The sequence below is a fragment of the Oryx dammah genome, unplaced genomic scaffold (genome assembly GCF_014754425.2).
Source record: "Oryx dammah isolate SB20612 unplaced genomic scaffold, SCBI_Odam_1.1 HiC_scaffold_16, whole genome shotgun sequence".
Taxonomy (NCBI): domain Eukaryota; kingdom Metazoa; phylum Chordata; class Mammalia; order Artiodactyla; family Bovidae; genus Oryx; species Oryx dammah.
Genome location: NW_024070200.1, coordinates 30,478,027 through 30,496,849, shown reverse-complemented (window position 1 = coordinate 30,496,849; position 18,823 = coordinate 30,478,027). Strand labels below are relative to the sequence as shown.

Here is an 18,823-nt window from a genome sequence, read left to right as displayed (position 1 = left end):
TTGTGACTCGTCAAGCTAGGCATTTCTCATGATGTGCTCAGTGTAGAGATGAAACAAACAGGATGAGAGCAGACACCTGCCCTACTCCTTTCTCAATCTTAAACCAACCAGTTGTTCCATACAGGGTTCTAACTGTTCTTCTTGGCCCACAGCCAGGTTTCTCAGGAGACAGGTAAGATGGTCTGGTATTTCCATCTCTTTAAGAGCTTTCCACAGTTTATTATGATCCACACAGTCAAAGACTTTGATACAGTCAATGAAACAGAGGTACACATTTTTCTGGAATTCCCTAGCTTTCTCTATGATCCAGTGAATGTTGGCAATTTGATCTCTGGTTCCTCTGCCTTTTCTAAACCCAGCTTGGACATTTGGAAGTTCTTGGTCTGCATGATGTTGAAGCCTAGCATACAAGATTTTAAGGATGATATTACTAGCATGGGAGATGAGTGCAATTGTCTGATGGTTAGCACATTCTTTAGTATTACCCTCTTGGGAATTGGGATAAGTGTCAGTGTTATTCTAGGTACTGATGTTCCTCTTTCCTGGAGCTTAAATGTTAAAGTTTGGCAAGAAAGGTGATGATGATACATTTTCATCATTGATAAGTGCTACAAAAATATAAGGCCAGGAAATGGAATACAGAATGATGTTAGGGGCCCGGTTGACCACTTTAGAAAAGATGATCATGAAGAAATGATGATCAAGAAAAAATGTCTTGAAGAAGCATCAGTTGACTCAAAAACTGAATAACAAGAAGTAGTCAAATCAAGGAAACATCTCTGGAGGGGACCTTTAAGTTTCTGATATGAAAATGAGCCTGTGGAGCTTACAAAAGCAAAAGCAAGCCAATATGACTGTCAAAATGGTCAAGGGAAAGACTTTACATGATGTCAAAAAAGATGTTGAAAAGGAAAAATCATGTTGCAAATTGTAGATAAAGACCAAAAAAAATTGTATATTTTGAAAACCTATGGGAATTTGATGCAGAATATGACTATGTCTATTATAAAGAATATAAGTGCAAGTATGGATACATATAAAACCATTAGGAAGAATGTTACTGCAGCTAGAGCCAGACATCTTGGAATGTGAAGTCAAGCGGGCCTTAGAAAGCATCACTACGAACAGTTAGTGGAGGTGAGGGAATTTCAGTTGAACTATTTCAAATCCTGAAAGAGGATGCTGTGAACGTGCTGCACTCAATATGCCAGCACATTTGGAAAACTCAGCAGTGGCCACAGGACTGGAAAAGGTCAGTTTTCATTCCAGTCCCAAAGAAATCCAATGCCAAAGAATGCTCAAACTACCACACAATTGCACTCATCTCACATGCTAGTAAAGTAATGCTCAAAATTCTCCAAGCCAGGCTTCAGCAATACGTGAACCGTGAACTCCTTGATGTTCAAGCTGGTTTTAGAAAAGGCAGAGGAACCAGAGATCAAATTGCCAACATCTGCTGGATCATGGAAAAAGCAAGACAGTTCCAGAAAAACATCTATTTCTGCTTTATTGACTATGCCAAAGCCTTTGACTGTGTGGATCACAATAAACTGTGGAAAATTCTGAAAGAGATGGGAATACTAGAGCACCTAACCTGCCTCTTGAGAAATCTGTATGCAGGTCAGGAAGCAACAGTTAGAAGTGGACATGGAACAACAGACTGGTTCCAAATAGGAAAAGGAGTATATCAAGGCTGTATATTGTCACCCTGCTAATTTAACTTATATGCAGAGTACATCATGAGAAATGCTGGGCTGGAAGAAGCACAAGCTGGAATCAAGATTGCCAGGAGAAATAGCAATAACCTCAGGTATGCAGATGACACCACCGTTATGGCAGAAAATGAAGAGGAGCTAAAAAGCCTCTTGATGAAAGTGAAAGAGGAGAGCGAAAAAGTTGGCCTAAAGCTCAACATTCAGAAAACGAAGATCATGGCATCCGGTCCCATCACTTCATGGGAAATGGATGGGGAAACAGTGGAAACAGTGTCAGACTTTATTTTGGGGGGCTCCAAGATCACTTCAGATGGTGACTGCAGCCATGAAATTAAAAGATGCTTACTCCTTGGAAGAAAAGTTATGACCAACCTAGATAGCATATTCAAAAGCAGAGACATTACTTTGCCAACTAAGGTCCGTCTAGTCAAGGCTATGGTTTTTCCAGTGGTGGCTGTATGGATGTGAGAGTTGGACTGTGAAGAAGGCTGAGTGCCAAAGAATTGATGCTTTTGAACTGTGGTGTTGGAGAAGACTCTTGAGAGTCCCTTGGACTGCAAGGAGATCCAACCAGTCCATTCTGAAGGAGATCAACCCTGGGATTTCTTTGGAAGGAATGATACTAAAGCTGAAGCTCCAGTACTTTGGCCACCTCATGCGAATAGTTGACTCGTTGGAAAAGACTCTGATGCTGGGAGGGATTGGGGGCAGGAGGAGAAGGGGACGACCGAGGATGAGATGGCTGGATGGCATCACAGACTCAATGGATATGAGTCTGAGTGAACTCTGGGAGATGGTGATAGACAGGGAGGCCAGGTGTGCTGCGATGCATGGGGTCACAAAGAGTCGGACACGACTGAGCAACTGAACTGAACTGAACTGAACTGAGATACATATATATATAATGGATATATGTATATATAGATAGGTATACATATGTACACATAAGCATAGTTCTATTATATATATTCATGCTCCACTTCTGAAAATTCTGATCAAGTTCTATGCTCTTAAGAGAACCCCAATACAGAAATATAATAGAAGTCCCAGTTTCAGATGACTAAGACCTGAAATAGGGTCAGGAAAGAAAGAATTGAAAGTAAAATACAAATGCTAAAGAACTAAGGAAAAATCATCAGGAAATAGTGATTGGTTATATTGCAGATTGGCTGATTGGATGGAAGAAAAATACAAAGCTGAGTCCAAGATTTAGAGGCTGTATGCTTTGAAGAATAGTGCTATCATTAAGAGAAATAGGCAAGCCAAGACTAGGTGTCAGTTTGGGGGGAAAGGTCATGAGTCTTGCTTTAGACATGTTGAGTAACAAAAAGATAAGCAAGTGGAAATTCCTAGTGTTTTGGGGGACGTGATACCATCTTGAAGGAGAGAATAGACTATAGATATAGACTGGAGAGTATTTGGGTGAAGCTATGCAAATAAATGCAGAGAAGGCAATGGCACCACTCCAGTACTCTTGCCTGGAAAATCCCATGGATGGAGGAGCCTGGTAGGCTGCAGTCCATGGGGTCGCTGAGTCGGACATGACTGAGTGACCTCACTTTCACTTTTCACTTCATACATTGGAGAAGGAAATGGCAACCCACTCCAGTGTTTTTCCCTGGAGAATCCCAGGGACGGCGGAGCCTGGTAGGCTGATGTCTATGGGGTCGCACAGAGTCAGACACCACTGATTCAACTTAGCAGCAGCAGCAGCAGCATGCAAATATATGAGGTCTCTATAGGAAAAAACTAAGAAAAGATCAAGGAACAAAGACAACCTTTCTAAAAGTACTTTGCCTCTTCCCTTCCTGTTAATTTTTAAAAGGTTTTAAATATCTAAGAGTAAATAAAGGAGTAAATCCGGCATGGGTTAGGCATTTTTAAAGTCCTGTTTCTAATTTTTGCCTAAAGCATAACTAGCTCCAAATTCATATTCTTTTTTTTTTTTTTTTTGGCAGAGAGGAAATTTATTTTTTAATTTTTTTAAATATAAATTTATAAAAAATAAATATAAATGTATTTATTTTAATTGGAGGCTAATTACTTTACAATATTGTATTGGTTTTGCCATACATCAACATGAATCCGCCACGGGTATACACGTGTTCCCCATCCTGAACCACCTCCCTTCTCCCTTCCCATACCATCCCTCTGGGTTGTCTCAGTGCACCAGCCCCAAGCATCCACATTCTTTAGAAGTAAGGGTAAGACAAGACATGTGAATGGATTTCTCTTGGTAATTTCAATAAGGGCAAGTTGTGTTTTAGATTTTTCTTTTATTTAAGGCATTTATATGTAGCACACTTGCTTTGAAGTCCATTTCTCTGCAATTGCAACTTGTAATGGGGGAACTAAACTGGTGTACAAAATTTGATATGAATTATTACCTTTTTCTCAAAATAAAAGGATGTGGACATTTATGGTCTTCTGTCAGAAGGAATTACAATATGTGTTCTTTACTGCAGTAAATTCAGGAGTTTTATATTAGCTTACCTTACCTTCTTCAACCGTTTTGTAAAAATGTTAGCCATCCCTCTTCAGATTTATGGTTTTCAGTAATACTGTCTTGATCTCTCAAAAATGATGGTGGTGGAAGAAATCAATAGAGATAATCTGTCCTATATGCTACCTTATAAACTGAAATCTCTCAGATAATGAGTATTTACTGTGTGGATCTAAAATTTTACAGTACATCAGACTTTTTCCATGATGCTCCTTCCAAATACAGATTCTGGAGCTCTGGCCCAGAGATCCTGACTCAGAAGCCTGGAGTAAGGCAGGAATCTGCATTTATCACAAGCACCCCAGTTGATGGACTACCCTTTACTAAATATTGAGTTTTACATCTTCACAAGTTGTGTAACATTGTATGCAATGATGTAAGTGAATAGGTAATTTTGTTTAAAGGTCAATTCTGCAAAGATTTTTCTACTTTAGCTGGGTGAGAGAAACCTAGGCTGGATTAAAGGCCTCTAGTTGAGTTCCTTCTGTAATTTTCTTAAAATAGAGGTTATCATCCTAATATGCTCTTTGTTTAGAGAGAATCTAAATTACCTTCACCTTCATAGGACAGCTCAACCTAATTTCTTCTTCACATGACTCATTTTTTCAAACATTCATTAAATTTCTCAAAAATTTCCACTTTCTTGATTATTATAATATTTGCACAGTTTTGCCATGGAATTACTTTTAATTCCTTTAACACTGTTTTTCACAGGTGATGATATGTCCGATGTTGTATTTTAAAGTTACAGACATGATAGAATACCTGGCCAATGGTTAGTACCAAATGAATATTCAGTTCAGTTCAGTCGCTCAGTCGTGTCCGAATCTTTGCGAACCCATGAATCGCAGGACGCCAGGCCTCCCTGTCCATCACCAAACCCGGAGTTCACTCAGACTCATGTCCATCGAGTCAGTGATGCCATCCAGCCATCTCATCCTCTGTCGTCCCCTTCTCCTCCTGCCCCCAATTCCTCCCAGCATCAGAGTCTTTTCCAGTGAGTCAACTCTTTGCATGAGGTGGCCAAAGTACTGGAGTTTCAGCTTTAGCATCATTCCTTCCAAGGAAATTCCAGGGTTGATCTCCTTCAGAATGGACTGGTTGGATCTCCTTGCAGCCCAAGGGACTCTCAAGAGTCCTCTCCAACACCACAGTTCAAAAGCATCAATTCTTCAGTGCTCAGCCTTCTTCACAGTCCAACTCTCACATCCATACATGACTACTGGAAAAACCATAGCCTTGACTAGATGGACCTTAGTTGGCAAAGTAATGTCTCTGCTTTTGAATATGCTATCTAGGTTGGTCATAACTTTTCTTCCAAGGAGTAAGCATCTTTTAATTTCATGGCTGCAATCACCATCTGCAGCGATTTTAGAGCCCCAAAAAATAAAGTCTGACACTGTTTCCACTGTTTCCCCATCTATTCCCATGAAGTGATGGGACCAGATGCCATGATCTTTGTTTTCTGAATGTTGAGCTTTAAGCCAACTTTTTCACTCTCCACTGTCACTTTCATCAAAAGGCTTTTTAGCTCCTCTTCACTTTCTGCCATAAGGGTGGTGTTATCTGCATATCTGAGGTTATTGCTATTTCTCCTGGCAATCTTGATTCCAGCTTGTGCTTCTTCCAGCCCAGTGTTTCTCATGATGTACTCTGCATAGAAGTTAAATAAGCAGGGTGACAATATACAGCCTTGATATACTCCTTTTCCTATTTGGAACCAGTCTGTTTTTCCATGTCCAGTTCTAACTGTTGCTTCCTGACCTGCATATAGATTTCTCAAGTGGCAGGTCAGGTGGTCTGGTATTCCCATCTCTCTCAGAATTTTCCGCAGTTTATTGTGATCCACATGGTCAAAGGCTTTGGCATAGTCAATAAAGCAGAAGTAGATGTTTTTCTGGAACTCTCTTGCTTTTTTCCATGATCCATCGGATGTTGGCAATTTGATCTCTGGTTCCTCTGCCTTTTCTAAAACCAGCTTGAGCATCAGGAAGTTCACAGTTCACATACTGCTGAAGCCTGGCTTGGAGAATTTTGAGCATTACTTTACTAGCATGTGAGATGAGTGAATATTATTACCTCTAATTCATTTTTGTTTACTTGAAACAAGATTTTATATATATAAAATATTTAGAGTAATAGCAATCTTTTATAATTAATATTCATAAACCTATCATTTACTACTAAAGATTTAGGCTGTGTGGAGATTTTAAGTCTACTCTAGTTTTAAAATATTCATTAACCATTACAGGAAATAGGTTGATAAAAAAGAATATCAGTCTCCTAGCAAACTTTTCTGTAAGGCTTTTAGAAAGTCTTCTTAGAAATCTATTCTTTCAAAATCATACCTCTTACAAAGAAAACCAAATTGAACTAGTCTCTGGCAGCTCTCTGAAGTTGTTAAGCAACGGCGTGAGAAGAAGTGTGATTTTGGAGAGTCAGAGAAACTTGTATTTGACATAACCTAAATTCATTTAGAGATGCTCTGAGTGAATAGTTGAATTTAACTGGCGTTTGAAATTAAAAAAAAAAAAAAATACTGACTTTGAGTTAAGTTACTGAAGGATTTAATTCACACCTCCTTGTCGTGGTCTGTATATTTTACCCCTAATTGGAGCAAGCCTACAAAATTTCTAATACAAGAATAGTACACTGAAATAGTAGACAAATGATCAGTTGTATTTGAGATCTTTCATAGCAACTGAAATGCATCCTGTAGAAACCCTGCACAATTGTTGGTAAGCCTATGTTGCTAAGAATGACTCATATGGGCCTAAACTTATTTCAGAGATTTTGAATATTTATATAAAAATCTCAGCGTTCAGTCCCCGCTTACTTCGCTTCCAGAAGCTTCTATTTATTTTTATAAGAACAATACACTTCAAAGAAATACTGAGATTATATGGGAGGGGATAAAACTGAGCCACCTGTTTATGATATGCTATTTATTAGCCAGTACTGTCATGAAACTTACAGCCAAGTGAAACAGGAAGGTTTTATTTTTAATAAATTTTTGAGTTGTCTATGGATTCTTAGAGCACTTTACTTTTACCAAAAAGTTTTCCATAAGAATACAGTAAAAACCTAAACTTCATCCATGAAACCTAATGAGAAAGTTGAATTTCATATATAACTATATGATACCTAATATTAATAGGTGATAGTAAACTGTAGCTGTATAGTCTATAAGGATAACCTATTATTTTGGAACTTTACACTTCATGCAGCTATAAAATTTAAAGAGGTAAATAATATGAAGAATTTATATTCATCCTTAAGTATAATATAAAGTAATTATTTCATATTGCTCTAAAATGCTTTGTCTGATGTACTGCTGATCCTGCTCGTAGCGCCAATTGTCTCGCTGTATCTCACTGTTCTCTGAACCCATGGTAAGCAAGGCGCGAGCTAAGAGGCTGGAAGAAAATGCAAGGAGCCATAGGACCTGCAGACGTGTCTATTCGCTCCTGGCTGGTGTAGCAGCCATAACGGCAGATATAACATAACACAACATAACCACACACAAACCCTTCAGGGCTTTTTCCAGGTGGAGCTTACATCTCAAAAGTAGCCCATGGCCAAGTAGGTACATCGCGGCGTGCATGCGCAATGCTGAATGTGAGCTTAGCTGTCACCTGGGGTGAGAGGATGTGAGAGCCCGGAGGTAAGAGAGCCTGACTGGCGCCATGTTGTTAATTTCCCCACACCTAATTATTAAATTTCAGTAAAGTACATGTTTATACATTGTCTCGAGTCCAGTTAACCTCTGAAATATATTTTAGAAATAAAATCATTGAATTAATTTCATAGGATAAGGGGAATAAGTCTCACAATGAAAAGAAAAAAATTTCTCCCGACAACATATTGTCTTCTTCCTTGACAGAAATCAGTATCTGTACGCAGGTCTCTTCCTATTCTCTGTTGTAGAAGGATATAAATCTCTAGATCCACAAACTGGCTCTTATTCATATGGTACTGCCTCACAGCTATGCACTCTAATTAGTCAAGGTCATTTAAATACATTTTGCATGAAGTACCTAAAGCTCAATGTGCCATTTTGTGTATTTATCAAATTACTAATCAATATGCTATACCACAGCTACCACCAGCCTTCAGCTACTAGAGGATGTTACATGAATTAAAATTGTTCCAGGCTGTCATCTGCATAAACAAAATTAGTGTCTGCCATTATTTTTCATGATAGAGAGCAATGGAATGCATTCTAAATAAAAACGAATTGCCTTTAGTATTTTACATAAGCCTAAAATGCTTCGTTTTAAACTTTTAACAAACCTAGTATTAAACTGGCTTCGATTTCACTTTTTCTCTCCAACGTATTACCTCCACTCTATTGGTAAAGTAATTTATTCCATCTTCTGTGAGTGCTGGGATCTTATTTGCCAGCATATTTATCTTCCCTGCCACTGCACTGTCATTCATCTGCAATCTCCACAAAGGACCAGACCAGTGCCGAATTGCAATTAGGATTGATTCAACTAAATCCAGGCCACAGAACTGATGTTGACAGGGTGACCTCAAGAGAATTTAAGATGCTATGTTAGAAAACACACACACAAACCCACACACACACAATTTAGTTCCTAGATTCATTAGGTTTATCATGTACTTTTAAAATTTTGGACCAGAACAGACTTTAAAAGAAAAAAAAATCGGTACTACAATGAAAACGTTAACTGCTTCTCAGCAATTTTAAAAACCTAAAAAGAGAAATTTCTTGGAAATCTCCATTTTGAAGCTTAAAGGGCAGTTTGTAGCGAAGAGAAACCTAGCTTCCAATGAGATTGTGTGTCTTGAGCTTTCTCTATGCAGAAGTGAAATAAATGCAAAGCAATACATCTAAAGCTGCTCTGTTCTCATTTCTTTGTTGTGACAGGTCTTCAGTAGTTCCATCATGAGCACCAAAAGAGCACCACCTGGGTGTCAGCTTAGAGGTATTCTAATAGAAGTTCCTAAATAATTTTTGGTTGAGTGTTTTTGTTGGTTTGTTTGTTTTCTGGTTTCAAATGGCAGTAGTTGTAAGCAGAAGCAATAATCTAAGAATTTCCCTGACCTATTGTAATAACAAGTCTTATTAATTCTGAGGTTCTTCACTTTACATTAGGAGTCGTCTATTATAGATGCCCTGTCCTCATTCTTGTTACATAGTAGAAGGAAGGAAAGTTTGCCATCAGGGAATGAGTCAAACTTACTCTGTAAAGCAGAAAGGAAATTGGAAACGGATAATAACAGTAGCTGAGTAATCTTCTCTAAGTAGATTTTCTTTACATTTTTCTCTCGGGAGACTGAATTTTGCTCTCCCAAAGGGATAATGTGGGATGGGTAAGAACAATCTGATTTAATCTAATAAGGGAAATGAGAACATTGCAGAAAGCAAAATTCAATAAAGGAAAATCAAACTGAGCAAAGGAGAGGATTATGTAGTTTGGTTAATAGAATAGGGGATGTGGTGTCAAAACTCCTTCATTCATTTTTCCTGCTTAACCAAATCACTTCAAGGAAAAAAGGTTAGAAAAAGAAAAAGATCTCCCTCCCCAACACAGTGAAAGTCTATCAAAAAAGTGTCATAATGGGACTTAATATTTTAAATTTTAAAAAGTGCACTAAATTAATTTTGGTAGAGAAATAATAATGAATTCCACTCTCCCGACATGAAGACCAGATTTTTACCTTCTTTATAGTATGGACTGTAATAAACAATCTATACTATCTTTCTATACTGGGTCAAGAAAATACCTAAAAGGGCAGCTGACTTTTCCATACAATTGTTGGAATTGTGCATAAGAATGCAAGAAGGAAAAAGTAAAATTTCATCCAGTATCTCTAAGATACTTTTGGTGTGGGTTTACTGAAATCTTAGTTTTCAGACCTTTAAGCAAAGGGCAAACTCTACCAATATCTCATATGCACAATAATACCACACGTATAAATACCTTTTGGATAAATAATGAGGTAGATTGTCTATGAGTTATATAGCTATCTATATTAATTGAAAAGCATGATATTATTTATCATCATACTGCTTTTCATATCAATCAGGAGAAGTGTCTTGTAAATACATAAAAAAGTTTTGTTCACATTATTGATCCTTTGATATCCAAAGTAGCAAAAGAAGGAAAACATAAAACATCAGTAAGTTCTAAGTATTCATAGTAGCAGGGGCATTATGACCCTACTTACAAAAGAAAACTATTTATTTCTGTTTATAACTATTAAACTGCTCATAAAGTATTCAGAACCTCCGGTAGAAATTAGAGAGTAGTTATGACACTCAGGCAGTTAGTTAGAGAGAGAGAAGAAAAAAAAAAAGGCTTCATGCAGTATTTGTGGCAGTAAAGCACTATACAATCTAAGTTTGATTCTCGATTTTATCACAGAAGCTGTTTCATTACCATGAAGTGCTTTAAATGTAGGTAAGTGAGTCACATTAACCAAACTCCCAAAATATTGATTCATACACCTGATTGTGACTTTTTTCCACTGAGACTATGCAATATATATTTCTAGTTACCAAAATACCTCAATTTAATCTTCTATGACACTATTCTAAAAATTAAGACCCCTGAAAAAAAAAATCAAACTTAGAACTATAAAGTAGTTATGTGTGTAGAAAGTCAGGACAAAAGGTAGTCTAACCACTTTGCCTGCTATTTGAGCCCATCTGTGGTGGTAAAGCCTGGAGACTTTTAATGCTGGTGTCAATCAGATACAGGAGCTGAATAAATGTTGAAAAGCTCTTGCTACCCACTCCAGTATTTCTTATTACTCAACAGTATCTTTTGTCATTCGAACACTTCCATATAGAGAACATGTTTTCATTAGAGATTTTTTTAAATTAATTACACTTCAAGTGTGTCTTTTTTTCACAGACATAGTTTAAATCCCTCAGGAGATTATAATCTCTAGTCTAATCCAATCACAGATATAAATTACTTCATGGATTTTCTTATGCTTCAGGAGATTTTTACAGGCAGCTAATCTTATCCACTTTATGTTAAGTGGATAAGATTCTATTCTATTTTTAGAATAGACTCTCTAGAATTCTCTAGAATAGAATCTAGAGATTCTATTCTATTTTTAGCTTCTCATATATTTAAAATTGTGGTTGTTTTTTAAAAGCCACAGACTTGGTGGATTCATGTCAGTGTATGGCAAAACCAATACAGTATTGTAAAGTAAAATAAAATTTTTTTTAATTAATTAATTAATTAATTAAAAAAAAAAGAACCACAATCCCACAGTGGTTATAACAAAAGCCACATCAGAAAGTTAAACAGGATGAAAAAAATAAATAAATAAAAATAAATAAATAAAACCCACAGACTGCTATACACTGGCTGACAGCAAGTATTATTTATATAGACAGAATACAAAACTCCATAGAAAAAGTTCTTATGCATCAGTAGCTTTTAAAATAACATTATACAGAGTGAAGTAAGCCAGAAAGAATACCTGTGGTGGATACATGCTGATGTACGGCAAAACCAATACAATATTGTAAAGTAATTTTCCAATTAAAATAAATAAATTTATATTTTAAAAAAATTTTTTAAAAGTTAAAAAAAGTATACTAACGCATATATATGGAATTTAGAAAGATGGTAACGATAACCCTGTATGCAAGACAGCAAGAGACACAGATGTATAGAACAGTCTTTTGGACTCTGTGGGAGAGGGTGGGATGATTTGGGAGAATGGCATTGAAACATAAAATATCATATATGAAACGAATCGCCAGTCCAGGTTCGATGCATGATACTGCATGCTTGGGGCTGGTGCACTGAGATGACCCAGAGGGATGGTACGGGGAGGGAAGGGGGAGGGGCGTTCAGGATGGGGAACACGTGTATACCTGTGGCGGATTCATGTTGATGTATGGCAAAACCAATACAATATTATAAAATAATTAACCTCCAATTAAAATTAAAAAAATAAAATAAAACTAAAAATAAATAAATAAAATAACATTTGTTATTTTATTATTGATGATACAAGAAACTCATGTAAGATGAGATATTTCATCTGTAGATAACAAAAAATCTATCTTAAACTGATGTGTAATATGAGTATTTATTATTTCATATAGCAAAAACTGTGGTTTCAAGCCTGGTTTCTTCACTGGTTCAGTGACATCATCAGGAATATATTTATTTATAATCTTTCAGCTCAACAAACCTTGATGTCAGTGCTATTCTGCCTGATGGTGGCCAAATACATACAGAGACCTGAACAATTTGCAACATGTCAAACCAGCCATGAAAAGGTTTATTCCTTCTTGCTCATTATTTTTTAAGAGCAAAAATATGTTTATCAAAGGCTTCCCTACTATATTCCTCTCATATCTCATTTGATTTATATTATATAGTATGTCTATGTCTAAATCAATCACTAACAAGAGCAATGAAGTCAGATGGTTTTAGCAATTGGTAAGTGTCAAACTTTACTGTGTATCAGAATAACGGGACTGTGAAAACACAGATCACAGGTTCCCCTGTGTATTGCTATGGCTTTGGTGGGTGAGGTTAAGTCACATTTTCATAAGTCCATAGCTGATATTGATGTTTTCTGTCTTGGAGCCACACTTCAAGAACTGTTGCTCTGGGAGTATACACTGGTCATCTGAAAGAGTATATCTGAATTCAAAACTCCTCTCATATCTGAACTAGAAATGAAATAAAATCTGTAACAATAATAATAATAACTCCCTACAAACAAAACCCAGGACCAGATGACTTCACAGGTGAATTCTACCAGACATACAAAGGAGAACTGATCCTTGTCAAACTTTTCCGAAAGATTGAAGCAGAGTGAATACTCCTAAAGACCTTCTATGAAGCCACCATCATACTGATACCAAAACCAGACAAAGACACCACCATAATAGGAAATAATAGGCCAGTATCCTTGTTGAATATAGATGCAAAATTCTCAAAAAATGTTAGCAAACCAAATCCAACAGCGTATAAAAAAAAAAAAAAATCATACACCATGACCAAGCTAGATTCATCCCAGATTAACAAGGATGATTCAACATATGCAAATCAATCAATGTGATACACCATATCAACAAAAGAAAAAATAAACAACAACACATGATCATGTCAACAGATGCAGAAAAAGCATTTGATAAAACTCAACATCTACTCATGATAAAAACTCTTACCAAAGTGGGATAGAGCAGACATATCCCAACATAGTAAAAGTTAATGAAAAATCCACAGCCAATATAATGATCTATGGTAAAAAGCTGAAAGCCTTCCCACTGAAATCTAGAACAAGACAAGGATGTCCATTCTCATTGCTTCTTTCAACATAGTATTGGGAGTCCAAACTACAGTAATCAGAGAAGAGAAAAAAATATTAGGTATCCAAATTGGAAGAGAAAAGGTAAAACTGTCATTATATGCAGATGGCATGATACTATATATAGAAATTCCCAAAGATTTCACAGAAAAACTACTAGAACTGATAAACTCAGCAAGATTGCAAGATATAAGATTAACATATGGAAATTGCTTGCATTATTTATACACTACTAATGGTATATAGAATTGATGCTTTTGAACTGTGGTGTTAGAGAAGACTCTTGAGAGTCCCTTGGACTGCAAGGAGATCCAACCAGTCCATCCTAAAGGAGATCAGTCCTGGGTGTTCTTTGAAAGGACTGATGCTAAAGGCTGAAACTCCAGTACATTGGCTACCTCATGTGAAGAGTTGACTCACTGGAAAAGACTCTGATGCTGGGAGGGATTGGGGGCAGGAGGAGAAGGGGACGACCGAGGATGAGATGGCTGGATGGCATCACCGACTCAATGGATGTGAGTTTGAGTGAACTCCAGGAGTTGGTGATGGACAGGGAGGCCTGGCATGCTGTGATTCATGGGGTTGCAAAGAGTCGGACACGACTGAGTGACTGAACTGAACGGTATATCAGAAAGGGAACGCAAAAAAAAAAAAAAATCCCTTTTAAAATTGCACCCCCAAAAAAATACTTAGGAGTAAACCTGGCCAAAGAGGTGAAAGACTTATATGATTCAAAGAAATGGAAAGATATTCCATGTTCTTGGATTGGAAGAATTAATATTGCTACAATGGCCATACTACCCAAAGCAATCCATAGATTCAAATGTAATCCCAATCAAATTACCCATGACATTTTCACAAGATTGCCAAAGCAATCTTGAGAAAAAAGAACAAAGGTAGAGATATAACTGACCCAAACTTCAGACAATACTACAAAGGTACAGTAATCAAAGTAGGATGGTATTGGCACAAAAACAGACATATGGATTAATAGAACAGAATAGTGAGCCAAGAAATAAACCCACACACCTATGGTCAGTTAATCTTTGAGAAAAAAGGCAAGAATACACAATAGAGGGAAAAAAAATAGTCTCTTCAGCAAGTGGTGTTGGGAAAAATGGAAAGTCACATGTAAATCAATAAAGTTAGAACACACCCTCAAACAATGCACAAAAATAAACTCAAAATGGCTTAAAGACTGAAAAATAAGATATGATACCATAAAACTTTAAAAAGAATATTGGCAAAACATTCTCTGACATAAATTGTACAAATGTGTTCTTAGGTCAGACTCCCAGTGGAATAGAAATAAAAACAAAAATAAACAAATGGAACCTAATTAAACATAAACGCTTTTGTACAGAAAAGGAACCAAATGAAAAGATAGAGGAGGAGAAAATCTTTGCAAATCATGCAACTGACAAGAGATTAATTTACAAAATATACAAATAGCACATACAACTCAACAACAAAATAGCAAGCATTCCAACTGAAAAATGAACAGAAGTAGATATTTCTCCAAAGACAGATGTATAACCAACACACACATGAAAAATGGGCATCATCACTAATTATTAGAGAAATGCATATCAAAACCACAGTGAGGTACCACCTCACACTGGCCAGAATGGCCATCATCAAAAAGTTTACAAATAACAAATGCTGGAGAGGGTGTGGAGGAAAGGGGACCTTCTTACACTCTTGGTGGAAATGTAAATTGGTACAGCCGCTATGGAAAACAGTACGGAGGTTTCTCAAAAAAAAAAAAAAAAATGGAGTTGCCATATGACCAGGAATCCTACTCCTGGGCATGTGTCTAGACAAAACTATAATTCAAAAAGATACATGCACCCCTCTGGTCTATGCACCACGTGAGTACTATTCACAATAGCCAAGACATGGAAACAACAGGTGAATGGATAAATGTCCATCAACAGGTGAATGGATAAAGAAAATATGACATATTTATACACAGTGGAATCCTATTCAGCCATTAAAGAAAGACTGAAAGAGTGCCGTTTCCAACATCAATGGACCTAGAGATCCTCATACTAAAGGAGGCAAATCTGACAAAAACAGACAAATACCATATGATATCTCTTATATGTGGAATCTAAAATATGACATAAATGAACTTATCTACAAAACAGAAACAGACTCAACAAACATAGACAACAGACATGTGGTTAAAGGGAATGGAGTAGCAGAGGGAGGCAGCCAGAGTTTGGGGTTAGCAGAGTTTGGGGCTGCACCCCACATGCCTACAAGACCTGTACTTGCTCAGCTTTAAGACTGAAGAAAGAGCCCAGAGTCAGCAATAGAGATTTAATGGATAGGGGAGCTTATACATCTTTAGCAAAGTCCTAGAGCAACACCTTACCATAGGTGTGTGTGGCAGACAGTGGGCAGGACATGGTGGCAGTCTTCATTCCCAGGGGGAAGGAGAGACCATCAATTAGAGAGGAATGATGTCAGGTGCACTCATTAGTTACCATGGAAACCAGTAGAGGGACAGGCCTCTCTCTGCCCCTTTGATAAGAACAATCACTAGCTGGGCCATGGACCAAGTATATAGGAAGGTGAGTCATGTGCTTACTGTGTAAGTGAAGGAGGCACTGGTTGGGCAGGGGATGTACAGAAAGCAAGTGGACAGGCATCTCCAGTGGCATGACCATACAACATAGAATGGATAAACAATAATGTCCTACTGTATAGCACAGGGAATTATATTGGCTATCCTGTGATAAACCATAATGGAAAAGGATATTTAAAATATAAAAAAGTCCTCATAAAATCATGAACTAACTTTCATATCAGAAGAATCAAATTCAGTAATCATTATGGTGACATGCATAAAAGTTTCAAGCTAAGGTATATTGAGGAAATTGAAAACAAATTTGACCAAAGACTGGCACTTACAGGAAAAACTTTCTTATGAAAGCCTGTGGCAACTTGTTGAATGTAAATATTAAGAAAATACATTATATTTTGAACTTGTGCTCAGATTCAAACTGGGACCTTTAGAAGCCTAAGAAATGTTAAAAAAAAAAAAAAAACTAACAAAAAATCAAATATAAGTTAAAAGCTTCATGCGATTTTCCCCCCTAGTTTACAAAAGAGATGAATCCATTGCAGATCAATAGTTTCTTTGGGAATAAAACTATCTTAATGAGCATGGGAAGGATTTGCAATGCAACTGAGATAAGGGAAGATAGTATAGGAACAAATGGAATTGACTTTCTTTGACCTCAATAAAATAGATAAGAATACTCAGATTGATGTCAGCATCATATCAACATGAGACAATCCCTTTGTCTCTCCCTTCAATCTACAAATAAATCATCCAGAACTCAACAAAGATTTTACTGCTCAACATAATGAGATGCTGGAGAATTCCACACATCTGTATATCTAAACATGGGTAACCGGAACACCTAGAGAAGGCAGAGCCAGTGGAATAGCAGTGCCTGCTATACTGAACCCCTGGTGGCTAAGCCTGTGGCCTGGGGAGAAGCACCTCACATTCCTACATCCATGGACAACTAGACAGCAATGACAGGAGAGCCTGTGACATGCCTCTCTGGCTTCAGAGGTGCCCACAACACCCACTTACCCCCCACTCACAGTGGCATCACCTGCAAACTCTACAACCCTTGTCACAGCAGAGACACTCACAATTCCAGCTCCTCTTCCAGCCTAGCTCGACCCCCATAGTGGAGACGCCTGCATCCCAAGAGGTCCAAGATGTGCAGAGGCATCTGGTCACCCAGTACCCCAGGCAGCAACACCAGCCACACTGGCAACAGCAAGGCACCAATGATCAAAGAGGCACAGCAGCGATAATTAAGGTACCAGGTGACACCCCCAATGAAGGCAGTGAAGGGTAGGATATGTCAACTGTCAAATATAACCAGAATCAGTGGAGGTAAGAGGAACCAAAAATGTGTGCTATATTGCCAACTACTGAAAAACAAAAGCAGGCCTCTATTCTAACCTGCTAAATCATTAGAATCTAGTTAACAAAGGAAAAAGAAAAAAAAAAACTTTAAAGGAAAGTATTCACATTAAAAAAAATAAAGGTGTTTACTACTTCAAATATGCCAGCGGAGGGGGAAAAAGAAAACTCATTAAGCACCAATGAAGAACCACAGTAACACAATCTCACAGAGAAAATGACAAATGTCCAGAAACTAAACTTGAAGTAGAGGAATTTTCCCATCTAACTGAGAAAGAATTCAAAATAGCGGTGATGAAGAATTGACTCAATAAACTGTTTAGTCAATAAAGAAGTCAAATGAGAAATAAGTACATGAAGACAAATAAAAATGTCATTATGATATACCAAAATGGTTTAAGAGGGAAGTTTACAAGACAGGCATACTTCAAGAAACAAGTATGATCTCAAATGATCTAAACTTATACCTGAAGAAGTCTTAAAAAGAAGAATAAACAAAGCCCAAAGTTAGTGGAAAGAAGGAAAAAATAAAGATCAGAGCAGAAATAAATGAAAGGGAATAGAAAGACAATTATAAAGTTCAATAAAGCTAAGAGCTGGTTCTATAAAAAGCAAAATTGACAAACTTTTCAGCATATTCACCAAGGAAAAAGAGAAAAGGCTCTGTTAAATAATACCAGAAATAAAAGGGGAGAAATAACAACAGATACCACAGAAGTACAAAGGACAATCTAGAATAAATGGATAAATACCTAGTAGCATACAATCTCCCAAGAATGAACCATGAAAAAATTGAATATCTGAATAGACTAGACATGGTAAGGACTTTGTAAAAGTAACAAAATACCTTCTAAAAATCAAGAGTTCAGAACCAGTTGGCTTCACTGGTGAGTCCTACAAAACATTTAAAGAAGATTTAATAGCTATCTTTCTCAAACTTTTCCAAACAAAGAAGAGGAGGGAGTACTTTTTTAACTCAATTTACAAGGCCAGCATTACCCTGATTCTGAAACCAGACACTGATGACATACACATGAAAAAAAAAGTAAGAGGGTAAAAGGATGAAAAAACTGAGCTCTTTTAAAGGAAAAAAAAAATTGTATATGAAAAGTATGATGGGGATTATATACACAGGGAGTTATAATATCTATAAAGATAATCAATATGTGGTAGGGACAGAACAGAAGATATATTAGACTTAGTTCAAATTCCCAGGAGCAAGAAATTTTGCAAACAGTTACACATTGTTAGAGCATTTGGATTTACATTTGAAAGTGTGTGAAGTAGGAAAAAGAAACTAGAACAGATATGCATATTTTTGATAAAACA

General features: G+C 36.9%; 1 long non-coding RNA gene across 1 annotated transcript; it reads right to left on the bottom strand.

The window, feature by feature from the left end:
* Nucleotides 1–314: 314 nt before the first annotated feature.
* On the bottom strand, nt 315–6,263 carry LOC120875413. Its single transcript, XR_005723953.1, has 3 exons — nt 6,225–6,263; nt 1,321–1,324; nt 315–383 (listed from the first exon to the last, which is right to left on the bottom strand). It is a non-coding gene; the product is annotated as an uncharacterized LOC120875413 (long non-coding RNA).
* Nucleotides 6,264–18,823: the final 12,560 nt, after the last annotated feature.